Genomic DNA, 19285 nt, shown 5'->3' with positions numbered 1-19285 from the left:
CCTCATCGCAGCCACAGACGACATCCGAACACTACTCGACAACGGGGAAACAGCTGCCCTCATCCTCCTGGAGCTCTCCGCAGCGTTTGACAAGGTCTGCCATAGCACCCTTATACAACGCCTCAGCAACGTCGGGATGCAAGAAAAAGCATTGGACTGGATCATCTCGTTCCTCGCCGGAAGAACCCAGAGAGTCCGCCTCCCCCCCTTTAGATCGGAGGCCACCGAAGTCATCTGTGGAGTACCACAAGGATCATCCCTCAGCCCCACCCTCTTCAACGTCTACATAAGCCCCTCGCAGCCATCGCACGCCAGCACAACCTCAACATCATCTCCTACGCTGACGACACTCAGCTGATCCTCTCCCTCACCAAAGACCCAAACACCGCCAAAACCAACCCACACGAAGGAATGAAAGACGTAGCCGAATGGATGAAGAACCGCCGCCTAAAACTGAATTCAGACAAGACGGAAGTCCTCATCCTAGGATCATCCCCCTCTGCATGGGACAACTCATGGTGGCCACCGGCCCTAGGCAGCGCGCCCAAACCAACGGACCATGCTCGCAACCTGGGATTCATTCTAGACTCCTCCCTCTCAATGACCAAACAAGTCAACGCCGTCTCGTCATCATGCTTTAACATCTTACGCATGCTCCGAAAGATGTTCCGATGGATCCCCACTGAAACAAGAAAGACGGTCACCCAAGCACTTGTCACAAGCCGGCTGGACTACGGAAACACCCTATACGCCGGAACCACAGCCAAATTACAGAAAAAACTCCAACACATTCAGAACGCCTCCGTCCGACTCATCCTAGACATACCACGCCACAATCACATCTCCGGCCACCTGAGAGACCTTCACTGGCTCCCCGTCAACAAGAGAATCAAGTTCCGCCTCCTCACCCACGCACACAAGGCCCTCTACGACCTAGGACCCAGTTACCTCAACACGCGCCTGACCTTTTACACCCCCACACGCCAACTACGATCATCCAATCAAGCCCTCGCTGCGATTCCACGAATCCGAAGAGCCACCATGGGAGGAAGATCATTCTCCTACTTAGCGGCCAAAACCTGGAATTCTCTCCCCACCCACCTCCACCTTACACAGAACCACCTCTCCTTCAGAAAACAACTCAAAACCCGGCTGTTTGATAAATAACGAAACCCCCCTCCCCAAAGCGCCTTGAGACCCTCTGTTTGAGTAGTGCGCTATACACATTTTGACTTGACTTGACTTGAGTAAGTAGACGATGTTTTTGGTATTGTATTGTAATTGCATTTATATAGCGCTTACTACCGCTTTTTCGGCGAGTAGCACGCTACTCCGGGACCCATAGAGGGTTAGTGCTGAATTAGTATAGTGAAACATGCAAGTACATTTTAATTGGTGGATAAGTTAGTCAGTTATTTGGATTTGGAATGATAGCAGAAGGATAGAGGAGGACAAAGTTATGTATTTATAGAGCTCTTTTTGACACATGCTATTCAGGAAGCCTAAAAAGGATTAGTGGTGAATTAATATGGTGAGATGTAAAGTAATTTCAGTGGTGGATATTAGTCAGTTACTTGGAGTGAGAAGGATAGCAGAGGGATAAAAGGGGAAGAAAGATTTGCATTCATATAGCACGTGTTATCCCTGATGGGTGTTGAAGTGCTTTTCTGGCGAGTAGCACGCCACTCCGGAACCCAGAAAGGATTACTGTTTAAAATTAGTATAGTACAAAATATGAAGTAATTTGAGTAGTGGATATGTTATTCAGTTATTTGGGTACTATATTAGTATAGTTTAATATGGAATTTGAGAAGTGAACCTGTTAGTCTGTTAATTTTGATTGAAAAGAATAGTAGAGGGATAAATAGGGTAGTGCATTGGAAATGCTAAATTAGAAGAAAGTGATAAATATATAGATCCATAATTACATTGAAAGTATATAGATACATAAAGGAGGTAAGAATATGTAGATTCAAGATATTGATAGTGGCACAGGATGGGAAATAGGGTAGTGCATTGGATATGCTTTTTCAGGTCAAAAGTAACAGACACACAGATCCAAGTACATGGAAGGTACATAGATGCACAATGAAAGTATGTACATTTAGACCAAAGATGATTTTTATTTATAATTTATTTTCTCTCAACAACATAATTACTTTACATGTTTCTACAAAGTAACACACAAAGATAGGTACATATCCATAATTAACACAAATGCTTGTATACAGAGGGATATGCTGTAAATTTCTGTTTGCGTATGGTGCTTATGTGGGGAAGAGCCAAATCTTGAGTAGTTTTCTGAAGATAAGGTCGGTGGACCTTATGTTGGGGGGTAAAGAGTTCAATAGTTTGGCTGCTTGAACAGAGAAGGATGTGCCACCCATGTGTTTTTTCTTGTATGGTGGGATTTTGAGGCGAGATGCTCCTTTAGAGCGGAGGTTCCTTTGTTGAATGTGTTTGGTGATTTTATTCCTGATGAAGAGTGGTCCCATTCCACTTTAATGATAATATTACAATTGTTATAGTTCAAACATGGGATGGTACCCTGGTATGAGGGTGTTCTGCTGGTCTATGTTGGCCTTGTCAACATTTCTTTAAGGCTTAACCTGCGTTCATAGGCTAACAGAGATGGGTCTGAAAAAAGACCCTTAAAGTCTGGTTCTGATTGTAGTGTAAGCCAATGTTTTAGGATGCTTTTTTCAGTCGCTGGCTCTGTTTAGAAAATTTCAACACCAAAACCATCTGATCAGATTTTCTCCTGGGATGTATGTGAGAAGTTCCTCACGGGTTTTGGTGCTGGATCTTGTATTTGCCTGTGCACGAATTTCAGGAGGATATCGATCATGTAATCTCCGGCACACTTTTCGTTTTACACCAGGCTTTTGACCTCCCCACCAAGATTCATAAGATTCACAATGTTACAACGAGACCTTTAGGTAGTTTGCTCGTTTTACACTTGCCTACTCCATTTCATTGTTTTATAGACATGAACTACCCCTGATGAAGGGTTCCACTTGAAATGCATTGGTTTTGATGAACAAGTTGGTCTAAACTCTATCTTTTCGGAAGGACCCGTTGGAAATTCCCAATTACTGTGAAATAAAACTTTACTTTCAAGTTAAATCTTTGCATATTTATTTTTACATTGAAGATTACTATTACAGAAGAAAATTAATCTCCTCGTCGGAGACCAGCTATGCCATCAGGGAACATTTCCCAATAGGGTCATGCTTCTTCGTCAATTCAACAAAACCTACAGAAAAGGTTGTTTCACATACCCATGAAGAGTATAGGGCCTAATAGCTGGAAAGCCCATTGGCAGACTATTCCACAAAGTGATTTAAATCAATATTGCAAATGTATTAAAAAATGGGTTAAAGATGTAGTAAACTGTGCAACATTTTTCCTTCACAAAAGAAGAAAATCAAATGCAAAAAAATAACTAGACCCCTATTAAAACTGCACGCCACCCACCACAAAAAAAATTAAAAAGTGAATTAAAGTACAAATAAATTGAGGTGCATGCCCCCTGTCAAACAAACAACATCCTTATACACCAGTTTTTCAACTTACCTGTGATATTTCAAAAACAAAGTCCTTAAATCAAATGGTATATATGTAGCAGACTAGGGTAGTGATCCTTCCAGCTCCAAATCCCAATGAAAAGAGACCAGGAGATGGGAAATCACTGGGAGGAGCCTGCTGGACAGAAACAGAAAGTTGGACACCATGGGACACTTCCTTCTGGTTTGAAAAAAAAGTTTTACAAATGGCTTATCGCAAATGGCTTATCGCACACAAAAAACAACTCCAACGGCTAGTTTGAGAAGAATATCCACTCCAAATGCCTCTCAGCTGCATTCTCAAGAAGGAAATCTGCTCGACAGCTCCATTTGCGATCAGCACTAAAGATGATAGATTGGTGCTGTCGCATTTGTAAGGCGTTCAAGTAAGCGGGAAGTCTTGTGGGAGCTCACTAGGGGTGTGAGAAGTCTTACGCTTGTTCGCAAGCAGCCTGAGAAGTGGCACGCGTGGTTGAGTGCCAAAAGAAAACTCGAGCGCATGAGCAGAAAAAATACCTCTGCTTTGTTTCCTAATGGAGGAATTCAGGAATTCTGCATTCCTCCGTGGAGTGCCCGAATTCTGCAAACTCTGCAAGCGGAGCGGGGTCTACCACCCGGGCTTAGTGCAAACACCTTGGTTTGTGGACTATGCACCCTTTTATGACCACAGGTGACCCCTCATGTTGGATACGTGGGACTAAGCTGACCAAGTTAGGGCATCCACTGTCAACTTTGGTTTGGGATATGCATTGTCAGGTTGTTGTTGCCACCCATACCTTTAAGACTTGGGTATGTCCCTAGCTGTGGGTGGGAGTTTGGACCATGCCAATATATACAGCTACTGGCCAATAATGATTGCAAGTTGTTTAATGTGTCCTTTAGGGATGTTGATGTTGCTTAATGTAATTGAAATGTTGTTCAGTTGCCTTACACTTATTCTTTTCAGCATCAACTGTGCCAAGCAGAGGAGACATTGCCAGCAACGCTGGAGATACAGCTAGCCACAATGGCTCTGGTCAGGATATTTAAAGCAACAAAGTCACTGGCATAGAGGATGAGGAGTGTGGCCAGGAAGAGCAACTCTCAACATATTCATCGGATTCTTCCCTCCAGTGGTGGACACCCCAGGACTGGAGACCACATCAACCTTGTCTGCTACCTCTACTCTACTCCCTTATCCACCCTCCCTGCAGGTCACCACAAATTGGTCCAACTCCACAACCGTAGGATGAGGAATATCTCCTTTGGCCCAGGCATCTCATCCCCTGCGGCCCCAGGTGCCCTGGGAAAGGAGGCTATTGACCTCCTGAGTGCCCTCTAGTGGCATTCCACCATAATGGCGCACACGCTGGAGTTCCTGGAGGGCATTCACAGTAGCAGAGGTTGTTTCAGGCCCTGGCCTCCCACTGATGGCAGCCTTGCCCTCAGCCCAGTCTTCCAGCCTACCTCCTGCCACACCCAAATCCCTGTTCCCATACCTGTCCCATACAGATGGAAAGGCGGGATTTCACCTCTAGAGTCTGATTACCATTCTCCAGAATCCTGTCACAGGTCGACTAGACCTTTTTACCTGTCATAGAGTGAATTAGGCAACCTTTCAAATGAAATCAACAAATTTAGAACTCCCAATAGCTTCCCCCAAGAACCACTTGACCAAAACTACGTTTGAAGGTTTATTACATAACCAAAAATAACTGAAGGTACAAGCACCTCAGCAAGAGGTTCAAAAGATAAACAGGCACTAATACAAACATAATCCTACGGAAAAGTCTCAAACGACTGATGAATAATACGAGGATCATTTCCAGAACCATCAAACTGAACAGAATTGCTATAACCTGAGTTCTGGTACTCATCGGACTAATAGACATAAATTCAGATTAGTCTGTCCCTACACTATACTAAGTGACATCCCTACTCAACGATAGCCCAACCTAACCAAAAGGTGTCAGCTGTGGTGACTTCCTAAAGAAGTTCGTCCACATTCTCTTTCAGGCTAAAGATTCCTTCCTCGCAGCTAAGCTCCTTGACCATCCAACCGCTCTCTCTAGCTCCTCAGCCCATCTGCTCTGCCTCCACCCTCGGGGCACTGACCCTAATACAAAACCCCACAATGTGACCGACACGCCTTCAGGTATGCCCTCTCGAAGGTGTTAACTTCCAAAATTTTCCAGTATGGCTCCAGTCCATCTTCGTCCATGCAGACGTCCTTGGGTCTCAGGCTTTTCATCCCTTCAAGTTGTTTCTTTGAATTCTTGGTCTACTCCTCCATGTCTGGGTCTAGCATTTCTAACTCTCATACACAATGGGCCCTTCTGCTCTACAATCTACTTGGTGATGCACCTGCAAAAGAATATACGCAAATAGGCTGACAGTCTAATAATGTTGCAACATTTTCTAAAAGCCTCTTTCATAAGCATTTCTACAGTTAAATGTTTAAGCAAGACATTTTCAAATAGGCCTACACCATTTTCTATGAACTAGGCCTCGGCTTGATTTATAGGCCCAACATCGTACATGAGCAGTTCTCTTGGTTCACCAGGCCTCCAACCTTAACAGAAAATGCATTTTCTACTTTAAGCTAGTTGTCGATTATAAGGCACAGCAAATTTCAATAAGCAAATCTAAATGCACAATGGTGTTCGTTTAAACGCACTTCTCATTAGTGACATATTTCATTTTAACGCTATCTCTAAGTTATGCAGCAAATGTGGATTTACTTTGTAACATTGATTCTGCACATTTTCAGATACCAATTACTCTAGTATTCTATCTCACATTGCACCTAAACATGATTAAAAGTCCTCTATATATATGGATGCTGACTACTTGTATATATGATGCACCCCTACAAATTTCACTGGCGCTCTCTCAGTTCCCCTCTTTGATGACCCGTGTCATCACCACCCTCACATCATCCTCAGGGTAAGAACCGATCTAAACTGAACTCGTGGCCATTTTCCCTCGCTTAAGCATTTCCAACGCCCTCAAGCTGCGGTATTGACTGTCCTGCAGTCTTTCCATTCGCATCTCTTGTGCTCTCATTGATCTCGCCAACCTAGTGGACTTGTACCACTTGTACAATCTCACTAAACCCCACAATCCAATCACACACGCCACCGCTATGATGAGGGGTTTCAGCACAAACCCAAGAAAACTCTTCCCCAAATTGACAAACCAGTTTCCAACTTTCCCAAAGCCTTTGCCAACCTTTGCCAACCGTCTCCCACGCATTCTCTTGAGTCAAATCCTCAATTTCATAATGGATTGCAGTAATGTTGCTTATATATTTCTCTAGATCCTTAGAGTTGTCTGGTATATAAGTGCAATATTCTTGGACCTTCAAACGTTTACAGACCCCACCCTCTTTTGCTAGAATGACGTCTAGGGCAAGACGGTTCTGTAAAACCATTGTCCTGATCGACAACATCTCACCCTCAACCAACACCAATGACTTGGCTGTATTAATTTACAATTCATCCACTACAGTTGCCAATCGCCAAATCTTTATGTCATTCAAAATGACGCCCAACATAGGTATCGCTGCTCCAAACACATCTCCCACAATTGCTCCAGCACTTTCCCCCCCGCTTTACCCTCCTTTGAGGCCCTCCCTCTAAGAGTGCAAAATCTTCAGTGTGGTAAATTTTGGGAAAGATAATTGCAAGATAGCAAGTTCCATACCACTTCTCTGGCAACCTCACATACGCATTCCTTCCGCAAACAAAATGCACAGTAGGAATCACCTGCACCACGCTCTTCAAGAAATCCTTCGTGTAATATTCCAAGGTGAAGGTGTGTTCACATGTAGTGTGACCCACATACACATTTTCATAATACGCCTGTGGTCGGTGAAGGCACAACTTCCCTTTCTGCACTTCATCTAGAGCTATTGGACCATAACTCCCTCTTGACTTGTGCTGCTTCTCTTCTTCCGTCCAATCTACCTTGCCTTGCCCTGAATCTCTCAACTTTTTCTGTTTCGTGTACCTATCCTCCACTTGTTCAATGGGGGTGGTAGGTGTTGGTGTCCCCATAGCCTTTTCTACCTGTTCGTGTGGTGCAAAATATGAAACTAAAACTACTATAGCTAAAAGAAGTATCACTCCTCCCAAAAGAGTGCCTACTATGCACTTGGCTCTACGATTCGGGTTTCCAGGCGCCATTGGTCTCAGCACAAAGTAGTTCGTTTTCGGAAAGCACCCAAAGTCTCTTTCTTTGTTATTTGAGTCTCTCGAACCACTTTGAAAAGCGGAAATCCCCATTTCAGTTCTTCTTTTTGCTTCAATAATAGACAACCCTAACCCTTCTCCGTCCTCTGTGGAAAGGCCCTAAATTTGTTCTTCTTCCACTCGGCTCTAGGTTAAGTTCAACAGCTATTTACAAAGTCTTTTCAAAGTCTTTTCAGAGTCTTTTCAAAGTCCTTAATAATCTATGATTATACTTGCTCCGATTGCCTGCAGCACGTAGTCTAAAAGTTCCATGCGGAGCACAACTGCATCATAAGATGGTACATCCGGACCAAATGTAGGAAAAATCAGTCTATCCAGGAGTAAATCACGTATCTTGCTCAGGAGAGGGGGATTAGGAATTGTGAGTGTCAGTACGCCTTCAATTTCAAGTCCAGGTACCAACAGTATCACTTCAAGCTTAACATTTGGGATCGTACTGGTCACCGCCATTGACCTCACCCTCCCGGACCTCAGTAAACCTGGCATTTGTGAAAGGGTAGGTCCACTCTGGAGTGGCGTATCTTCGGCAAGGTACTCTTACCCTCCTTGACCTCCTCGGACCCCTCTGCTCAGCTCCTGTTCTCCCTCTTCCGGATCTGATTCTTCGGACACAGGGGCAAGATCTCTTTCGGAAGCCAATCTCACATTCATTCGCCTCCGCCTCTCGGGCCAATGAGCCTCTGCACTTCTTGCTCTTCTGCTTCTCGTTTGCACACCTTGTTCGTCTCCACTGTCAACCTCTTCTGCACCCAGATCACCTTCTCCGCCACTTCCTCCTATTGAGGCAGATTCAGTGTCACTGTCGTCGTGGTCATTTCCTGCCTGATCAGGGGAGTCCCCAACTTCCACCGGCACCCCCACAGCTTGACTTGTCCCCTCTGATGAATCCTCCTCTTCGTTAATATTTTCGTCTATGAGAGGAGCTGTTCCCTCAAAGGGTGCTGGGACTCGTCGGGTGTGAGAAGCATGGATCCAGTTTGGCAATCCGCCACACTTCACAGCAGTAGTGGTGACTAGAATCACTTGGAAAGGTCCTCTCCAACGCACATCCAGGCAGCTCTTCCGCACGTGCTTCCACACCAGGACCCAATAACCAGGGCACAGGTCGTGACAAAGGTCGCTAGAAGCCGGGATTTCAGCAGCCTGCACCTGAAGGGACACAGAACGTATGACATCAGAAAGTCCCCTGCAGTAATCAAGAATCAGGTCATCTGTGATATTCAGCAAGGCAGTTGTAGGAATAGATGGCAGTCTCATAGCCCTCCCCATCAGCACTTCATGAGGTGAGAGCCCTGTCCTCCTGTCTGGGGTACTACGCATACTCATTAGTACCAATGGCAACGCATCGGGCCACTTCAGGGATGTGGATGAGCACACCTTTGCCATTCGGGCTTTGAGCGTCCCATTTATCTGCTCCACTATGCCAGAAGCCTCTGGACGGTAGCTACAATGCAGTCTCTGGTCAATGTTCAGGTCAGAGCAGAGCATCTTCACAACTTCGCTATTAAAGTGTTTTCCTCTGTCCGATTCCAAAGAGGTCGGAACCCCGAATCGTGGCACCAATTCCCTCAACAATAATTTTGCTACTGTGAGAGTATCGCACCTACGAGTGGGATATGCCTCAACCCATCTTGAAAACACACACACAATCACCAAGACATACCTGAGGCGATTGCACCTCGGCATCTCAATGAAATCTATTTGCATCCTGTAAAAAGGTCCGCCGGACCTTCCAATGTGACTCAATGTAACTGGTGTTCTTTTCCCAACATTTATCTGCTGACACTTTACACATCTCTGACATACTGCTTCCGCAGCCTGTCTAAACTTCGGATTGTACCATGTTTGCCTGAACACACGCATCATCGCATCCCTTCCCAGATGCACAGGACCATGTATCTGTCGTGCCATTGCACTCACCAGTTCATTCGGCAACACAGCTCTTCCATCAGCCGAAACCCACATGTCCAAATCTCCTTTGACACAACCAGCCAATTCCCACACCCTTTTTTCATAATCCGACGCCTGTCCCTGCATGTCTCCCAACTCTTCCCATGTGTCTGCCACCTCAAGCATCATGCTTAGTTCGGTTCTTTCCCTTGGTCCCTCAATGTTTTGTTCAGTAAAGGAGTATCCCTGCTCTGCACAATAACGTGCTACTTCATAAGCATAGCGATTCCCCATCGTCACAAATTCTGTTCCTTTGGTAGGAGCTGTGCACTTTACCACGGCTATTTCTGCAGGTCCTTGCAAGGCCTCCAGCAATAACCTGATAAATTCGCCATTCCTGATTGGGGAGCCCGATGATGTCATGTAGCCCCTCTGAGACCACAACTGACCGAAGTCATGAACCACCCCAAATCCATATTGACTGTCAGTGAATATGGTGATCCGAATCCCGTTGGCTGCCAAACAGGCACGCGTCAACGCAATTATCTCAGCCACCTGTGCGGAGTGTACTCCTTCCAGGCAGGCTACTTCAATTATTCCAATAATAGTACAGACAGCAAATGCTGCTCTCAACTGACCAGTATTGTCTCTTACGCATGAGCCATCCACAAAGTAAATTTCATCGGGGTCTGTCAATGGCACATCAACAATATCCGGCCTAGGTTTGGTACATAGTTCAGTTACATCAAGACAATCATGGTCTTCCCAATCATCTTCTATATCATTTGGCAATGGCAACAAGGTAGCAGGATTCAAGACAGAGCACCTCCTGAGAGTCACATTCTCTGCAGCAAGTATAACCTGCTCATAGTGTGTGAGTCTGTTGTTGGTCAAGTGCTGCGTCTTGGTCCTGGTCATCAACAATTCCACAGAATGAGGTACATGCACTGTCAGTGGATATCCCATCACAATACTTTCACATCTTTCAATGCTGACACCTGTTGCAGCAACGGATTTGAGACATCCGGGCAACGCTGCGGCTACTGGATCTAAGGTAGCCGAGAAGTATGCAACTGGTCTACGGACTCCTCCATGGTCTTGCACTAAGACTGCCAATGCGCATCCCTCTCTCTCACAGCAGAACAATGCAAATGATTTGGTGTAATCGGGCATTCCCAGAGCCGGAGCGCGACACAGGTCCTCTCGCAGCTCGAGAAAAGCCATCATACAATCTGTGTCCCATGGTACCGGATCACTCACATCCTTGTGCGTCAGTTTCTGTAAAGGTTTCGCCTTCAGGGAAAAGTAGCAATCCACTGTCGGCAATAGCCAACCATGCCTAGGAACATCCTAACCTCTCTTTGGGTCGAGGGCACAGTCATTCTCATGATCGTCTCAATCCTGTCAGGTGACACTTTTCTCTTTCCCTTCTCTATCCTGTGTCCCAGATATTGCACTTCTTGCAGGCAGTACTGTAACTTGCTTGGGGACACCTTGTGTCCATTCTCTCCCAAATGGTTCAGCAAGGCAATGGTGTCAATCCTACAAGCATCTTCGGTGTCTGACACAACAAGGAGGTCGTCTATGTACTGTACGAGAACAGAGTTCTGCGGCAGTACCAGACTCTCAAGATTCCTTTTCAGCAACTGATTAAAGATCGATGGCCTCTCTGTATACCCTTGAGGAATTTGACACCGTGTTAGGACGCGGCTTTCTATTTTGAACGTGAAAAGAAATTGGCTTTCCTCATGCAAAGGGATGGAAAAGATGGCCTGACACAAATCAATCACAGAAAGCCATTCAGCTTGGAACGGTATCTGAAACAATATTACTGATGGATTCGGTACCACTGGACAGCACAGAACAACTATGTTGTTAACCTTTCGTAAATCCTGCACAATCCTGAACTTCCCACTTGGCTTCTGCAAACCCATTATCGGAGAGTTACAGGGACTGCCCATAACCTCCTTCAGGATTCCCTGTCTAATCATGGACTCAATCACACGTTTTATACCGCAAGTGTCTCCGGTGTCAACATATACTGGGGTGTTCTCGGGAAATCAGCATTCGGTCTTACTTGAATTCTGACCGGCTCTACTCCTTTGATCTGTCCAATCTCCTCCCCTGTAAAGTCCCACACCTCTGGTGAGACCGAATCTCTCAAATCCCAGGGGAGTTCCTCCACTGTTATAGCAGGGTACAATTCAATGCACACATGTGTGTTTGCAACCTTAAAATCAGCATTGTCATTGTCTGTCTGCAATTCCACTCCCTTCGGGGTACAATAGATGGTGCAATTGAGTTTACACAAAAGGTCTCTTCCTACCAGGCACACAGGACTGGAATCACACACTACGAACTGGTGTCTATCTCTGAAACTTCCAATCTTCACAGGGACTGCCTCAGTCAGGGGGTTTGTCATTCTTCTATATGCTACTCCTACGACTTGTATGGTCTGTCCTGAAAGGGGTAAGTTGGGGACTACCGCAGACCGCACAGTGGAACGGGAAGCACCAGTGTCAACCAAAAAGGTGGTGGGATGTCCATCTACATCTGCCTCCACAAACGGTCCTCTCTGATCTACCTCCAGCACTGCTCCAAGAGTACAACCCTCTTCCCCATCCAGGTACCGTCCCGTCACTGGGTCATATTGGTAACACTCGTCCCCGTCGACTATGAAAGGCATCTGCTTGTAAACCTTGTTCCCTGCTGAGATCTTCGGTGGCTGGGGGACCGGAGCCCTAGGGGCTGAAGTCCCCCCTTTTGTCGTCTGGAATTTTGTCACTGTTACTTTCCGTACCGGAGGGGCTTGAACTCCTCCTCCTCCTCTTCCTGTACCTGATTGTCAGGGTTATGGGGACACTCGCGTCTCCAATGCCCGATCTCATGACATTGATGGCACTTGGTCGTCTTTTTCAGGGTCGCTATATCTATCCTGGGTCTCGAACCTTCCTCGTTGTCCCTCTTCTGTCCCCCTGATTTTCTCCCCAAAGTGCCATTGCCTGACTGACCCTGTCCTCCCGATTGCATCTGTACTAACATCAGTTTGTCTTTTAGCTTCTTTGTCTTCGAGTCTATCTCATCACTGCAGTACCTCGCATACCTCAAGATCTCATCCAGAGGCTTGTTTTGCCAACAGATTAGATGTTGCTGTATCATAAGGCAAATATCAGGCCTCAGTCCCAGAACAAATTTGGATACGAACTGTCCCATGTCCTTAGGGTCCATCACGTCTAACCCACTGTACTGTTTAAAGATCTGCAACAGTCGCTCATAATATTCATGTACTGTTTCCTTTGGTTCTCTTGCCTAGTCCGGTCTATTTTCACCCAATCTATGTCCTGTGGTGGTACCTTGGTTTTTAACCATGTGATCGCTTACTCATACTTTGCCATCACCCTGGGTGATGGTCCATTTGTGGCACTTTCTCGCTCTGGCTCCGCTGTGGGCCATTCAACACTAACCTTGCATGCTATCCACAAATCCCCTGGAACCACAATGTCAAACAGCGTGTTCAAATCAATCCACAATACCTTTGAGATTTTAACGAACCTCTCTACCTGCTTGTACCATTCCACTGGACTCTCTCGCAACTTTGGGAATGTGTTCGTAAAGGCATCCAGATCTCCCCTACTCCACGGTACATGCACATATCCTCCATGAGCCACCTCCCGCAAGGGATACGCTTCTGTATGCATCAACCCTCCTCCCGGGGATGTCTCAATAACACTCCGTCTAACACTCTTTCTCTTTGACCACCTTTCCTCCCATTTCTCCAAAGGGGACCACGTTCGGATTCCCACAATCAGCTCCCTAATCTGAGTTTTTAATCCGATGACCCTCTTTTCTTCTAAGTCTTGATCTGAGTACTGTAACCGGTGGCCACTCTGCAGTGCTTTTGTTTTTGTCAAGTCTACCGAATACTTATTTGCCAATTCAGAGAGTTTCTCATGAGCTGTCCTAGCCCTCCGTGTAAAATCCTTCGCCACAAACAATAGCTCATCGGGTTCGTAGAGTTCGATCCTTTCTAGTGGCAATGTGCCTTCCACTATCTCCTCCACTTATGTTTTTAATCTCAGCACATCTATCCTTCTTGCTTTTATCGCAGCCCTCAATGTACCTTGGCTCGTAGTTCCATTAGAGTCCCTCCCGCCACTGTCCTGACTTTCTCGTCTGGTTTCCTCAGGTGTGTTAGGGGGAACCCTTCTGTTCTCCCAGCCTTCTCGAACCCACTCCTGTCTACTGTCGCTAGAGGTGTGGTGGGACGCCCCCCTATTCCCCTCCCCTTCTCGTTCCCATTCCTTCCGACTTTCACTAGGCGCACAGTGAGACACCATCCTATTTTCCTGATTCTCGGACCCAAAGACATTCCTTGATCTATCACTCTGAGTGTCCACTATGGTTTCCCAAGTCCTCAAGTCTGGCCTTAATTCTCTCATTGACCTCGGCCTTGGTCCTCTCAGATCCATAGATCCCCTCCAACCCCCCTGTTCTTCTGAGGAGTCTGCCGATGCTGCCAAAGGAGTGCTTCTTTCTACAGGTTTTGGCATCTGTCTCCACCCTCCTAACCCATTACTCCTGTCCTCGCTGGCACATCTCTCGCTCCCCATTTGCAGCGGACTCTCGCCTTCTTTCTGTTCTGAGTTGTACACTGATACTATGGGACCTATGGTAACAGGTACCGTAAGAGCATCTGGCAATTTCTGTGAGTGGACACCCTCTTCTACCCGAACCTTTTGTACTGTGAATATTCCCACTACTCTCGTCACTGGAGAAGGTGGAAGTGCCTTTTCTCCCTTCACTGGACAAAACATGTCCTCTGAGGTGCTCAAATCACTCACCATTTTGACCCCACCATCCCCGTCAGAAACTTCCCCGTTCTTGGCTGCCATTGGCTGCCCCCCAACTCGGGATTGTATGGAGGTGGTCTTTCCGACAACAGCCTCTCCATCAGGATATCGTCTGTCTCACTGTCCTCATCCTCGGTACTTCTCCTCTGTGCATCCAGCAACGGGTACAACCTATCCCCTTCAATGGTCTGTACCCTCCATCTCTTTTCCATGGCATCCCATCTCGCATCTTGGACCGCCCTAACCGATCGTTTCACTCTTTCTTGTCTCCTATCCCTGTTTTTCTCATGGGCTGCCCTGATCCATGCATTTAACGCTTCAAACTGTGTTGGTCTGGGCAAAGGTCGTAACGCAGCCATAATCGCTTTCAACTGATACAACACTTCTAGTCCAAACGTTCCATATCTAGGAAATGTCAATTCTTCATTTCCATCTGTCATCTTACACCAGGTATCAAGCCACAATATGGTGTGTAACCCAACATTCGTTGCCATATAATAGGCTGGAGTGTCCTCGGGTGGAGCTTCCTCCCCACCGCGAGGTTCTATCTTGTTGTCGCCCTTGAAACATTTCCGCAATACTTTAAAACATTTCATGATGAAAATCCACAACGTTTTCTTGTTTACTGCACTCGTTTACTTCCTGATGACAATCTACCAATCTCAGCGCGGCTTCTCACTAACCGCCCTATCCCAGCGCGGCTCTACGCCAACCGACCAATCCCAGCGCGGCTCTTTCTGATGTCACTCGCCTCTGTTTCGCAGCAGTTCCCCTCCTCTCTCCGTTTGTCCCGCAGTCTCGCATGCGTCCCAATCATACACTGAAAATGATCACTTCCGACCAAGCAACCACTTCCCTGACTGTACGTCCAGTCTAACTGTAATTGTCACCGAACTGGCAAATGTCTGTTCGCGAACGACCGGACAATTGCCTCAGCTGATAGGTTACAAACACACGGTAACTTCCGACCAGCGTCCGTTACCCACGCACTCACACATTCATTCCACCTATCTCGGTCTTGCGGGCGATCAATGGTACCTCATGACCCCCTTAACAATGGTCGACAATTACTATGGCTGTTCGATACACCCGGACCACTTAGACTCCCCTCGAGCCTAAGATTTTCACTGGTTGCGCGCGCTCACAACCTGTTCCTCTTTCACTCTACAGGCACTCAACTCCGCAAGACAATACAACACACAATACAACATAACACCGCAATCTAGTAACGCATGACCCTTTTCATACTCACTCTCCTTCGACCTGCTGCTTTCTGCAGCACTGTCACTCTCCGTCAGTTTCCATGGAACGCCATCCTCCGTCCGCGACTCTCTGGACACTCTCCATTGGTTCTCTATGGGCCTCGGGGAAATCTCAACCTACTTCTAGATTACCCTCACTCCAGAAGGTAAACCATCCTACTCTGCTACCAACTGGAAAGGCGGGATTTCACCTCTAGAGTCTGATTACCATTCTCCAGAATCCCGTCACAGGTCGACTAGACCTTTTTACCTGTCATAGAGTGAATTAGGCAACCTTTCAAATGAAATCAACAAATTTAGAACTCCCAATAGCTTCCCCCAAGAACCACTTGACCAAAACTACGTTTGAAGGTTTATTACATAACCAAAAATAACTGAAGGTACAAGCACCTCAGCAAGAGGTTCAAAAGATAAACAGGCACTAATACAAACATAATTCTACGGAAAAGTCTCAAACGACTGATGAATAATACGAGGATCAATTCCAGAACCATCAGACTGAACAGAATTGCTATAACCTGAGTTCTGGTACTCATCGGACTAATAGACATAAATCCAGATTAGTCTGTCCCTACACTATACTAAGTGACATCCCTACTCAACGATAGCCCAACCTAACCAAAAGGTGTCAGCTGTGGTGACTTCCTAAAGACGTTCGTCCACATTCTCTTTCAGGCTAAAGATTCCTTCCTCGCAGCTAAGCTCCTTGACCATCCAACCGCTCTCTCTAGCTCCTCAGCCCATCTGCTCTGCCTCCACCCTCGGGGCACTGACCCTAATACAAAACCCCACAATGTGAACGACACGCCTTCAGGTACGCCCTCTCGAAGGTGTTAACTTCCAAAATTTTCCAGTATGGCTCCAGTCCATCTTCGTCCATGCAGACGTCCTTGAGTCTCAGGCTTTTCATCCCTTCAAGTTGTTTCTTTGAATTCTTGGTCTACTCCTCCATGTCTGGGTCTAGCATTTCTAACTCTTATACACAATGGGCCCTTCTGCTCTACAATCTACTTGGTGATGCCTACAATCTACTTGGTGATGCACCTGCAAAAGAATATACGCAAATAGGCTCACAGTCTAATAATGTTGCAACATTTTCTAAAAGCCTCTTTCATAAGCATTTCTACAGTTAAATGTTTAAGCAAGACATTTTCAAATAGGCCTACACCATTTTCTATGGACTAGGCCTCGGCTTGATTTATAGGCCCAACATCGTACATGAGCAGTTCTCTTGGTTCACCAGGCCTCCAACCCTAACAGCAAATGCATTTTCTACTTTAAGCTAGTTGTCGATTATAAGGCACAGCAAATTTCAATAAGCAAATCTAAATGCACAATGGTGTTCGTTTAAACGCACTTCTCATTAGTGACATATTTCATTTTAACGCCATCTCTAAGTTATGCAGCAAATGTGGATTTACTTTGTAACATTGATTCTGCACATTTTCAGATACCAATTACTCTAGTATTCTATCTCACATTGCACCTAAACATGATTAAAAGCCCTCTATATATATGGATGCTGACTACTTGTACATATGATGCACCCCTACAAATTTCACTGTAAATGGCGCTCTCTCACAGATGAAAACATAAGCAGACACACAGTCCAACATCCACATGCACCAAAACACCTCCCAAACGCAGTAAATAAGTATACATGCACCCAACGAACAGACACTTGCCACCCTCACTCGGGCCAGCCCACACATTCCAACTGAGCATGCACCAAGAGACACAACACAAACATGCACACAATCAGACCCCCAGACACTTTCACCAACCACAGGCACAGCCACAACTGTGACATGCAACTCCCAAAGGCCACCCCATACCACCCCACCTGCCCAGCATCCCATGGAAGACCCCCTTGAACTTGGGGAAGTTCTTTCTGGCCCAACCACTACCCCACCTTCCATTAACAACCCAACCTCTTCCAGTCCAGATCTCAGATCTCCCTAATTTGATTTTTTTAAGGTGCCTGGTACACTAGATGCCCCTTCCTAAGGAGGTTTATCAGGCAGTGTCATATTTGGAAAGTACTGTGATGCAGCAATGTGCTCAGGCACCTTTGAAGATTGGACTGGCCATTGGCCAATAAAGTGTGTTACTTCTAATAAATGTAGTTGTTTTTCTTTAAATCATTTCATTCTGTCCATTACCTGTATGGGGTACCTGGACTACATGTTTGTACTATGATATTTGTTTGATGGAGATTGGTGTTCCTTTGCAGGTGGTAGTTATAATGTGATCTTTGTACATGTCGTGGAGTTCTTCTGAATTGTGGAACATGGTCATGGATTAGGTATGGAGCCTCTACATCAACTGATTGTGTCCTAGCAGGGAAACATCCTTTACAACGCAACTTTTACCACACAGTGCTTTTACATCGCAACTTTTACAACGCAAACCATTGCAACACATTGCGCTGGGGGGCGCTCTAGTGTGGGAATAGATTTAATTTACTATCCAACACCTTCCCTACTATCCACGGGGACTGGAGTTGGAATAGTAAATTAAACTATTCACTATCCAGCACCCCAAAGCGCTATGCATTGTAATGGTATGCGTTGTAAAAACTGCGATGTAAAAGCATGCGTGGTAAAAGCATGCGTTGTAATGTCATACATCCGTCCTAGCAGTGTGATTTTTGCTGTCAGGTAAGTATTTTGGCTTTACGATGGTCCGCAACAATTTGATTGCCCTGCTCTCATTGAGATATGTTGATTATGTTTTGTTATTTGAAGTGCTCAATGTGTGGCTCAACACATGGAGTGCATCAGCATTTCTTAAGTTTGTATAGTTCTACATGTACATATGTATATTGGGCAGTGTGTGCTTTTTTACCTACTTACAATTGATATCTGACAGATGCTGTCATTGCAGTATGTTTTGCTGTTTTACACTTCTCCAATATATGTGTGTTTTTAACTCTGTGAGACCTTTCTAAACCCAAAAATCTCTGATTTCCCAGGGCCAGTACTTCTGTGATTGTCAATGTATGTGGAAGTTGTTCTGCTGGGCCACTGGCTGGCTCCAACTGTATTTGTTACCCTAATGGTGTCATTGATATCCAGTATTCTGTGTTTCGATAGTGCCCTTAGGAATGGATATGTTTCCCACTACTTAACGGCTATGGCATTGTATAACTTGGCTTTTGATATGAGCTATGTGTGTGAGTCTACTACAACATTGTGACAGAGGACTTTTTTTTACTTTGACTCTTTACTATTGATGTGTGCTTACATTTATGAAGGGAGTATGTATGTGTGCATTGAGAAGGGGTCATTTTGACTGACACATCTTGTTCTGCTGAGTTAGATTACCAAGGCCTCATTGTAGTTGTAGTCAATTCACTAAGAAAAAATAGATTATATTAAAAATGTGTGGACGATGTGAGCGAGAGGGGGGAATTGTGGCCGTGAAGATAGTAAGTTTTATAGTTGTGTGTGATACAGATTGGTGGGTAGTTTTTGAAGTGGAGG

This window comes from Lissotriton helveticus, chromosome 7 (assembly GCF_964261635.1).
Source record: "Lissotriton helveticus chromosome 7, aLisHel1.1, whole genome shotgun sequence".
NCBI classification, from domain to species: domain Eukaryota; kingdom Metazoa; phylum Chordata; class Amphibia; order Caudata; family Salamandridae; genus Lissotriton; species Lissotriton helveticus.
Note: the sequence above shows the minus strand (reverse complement) of the source record.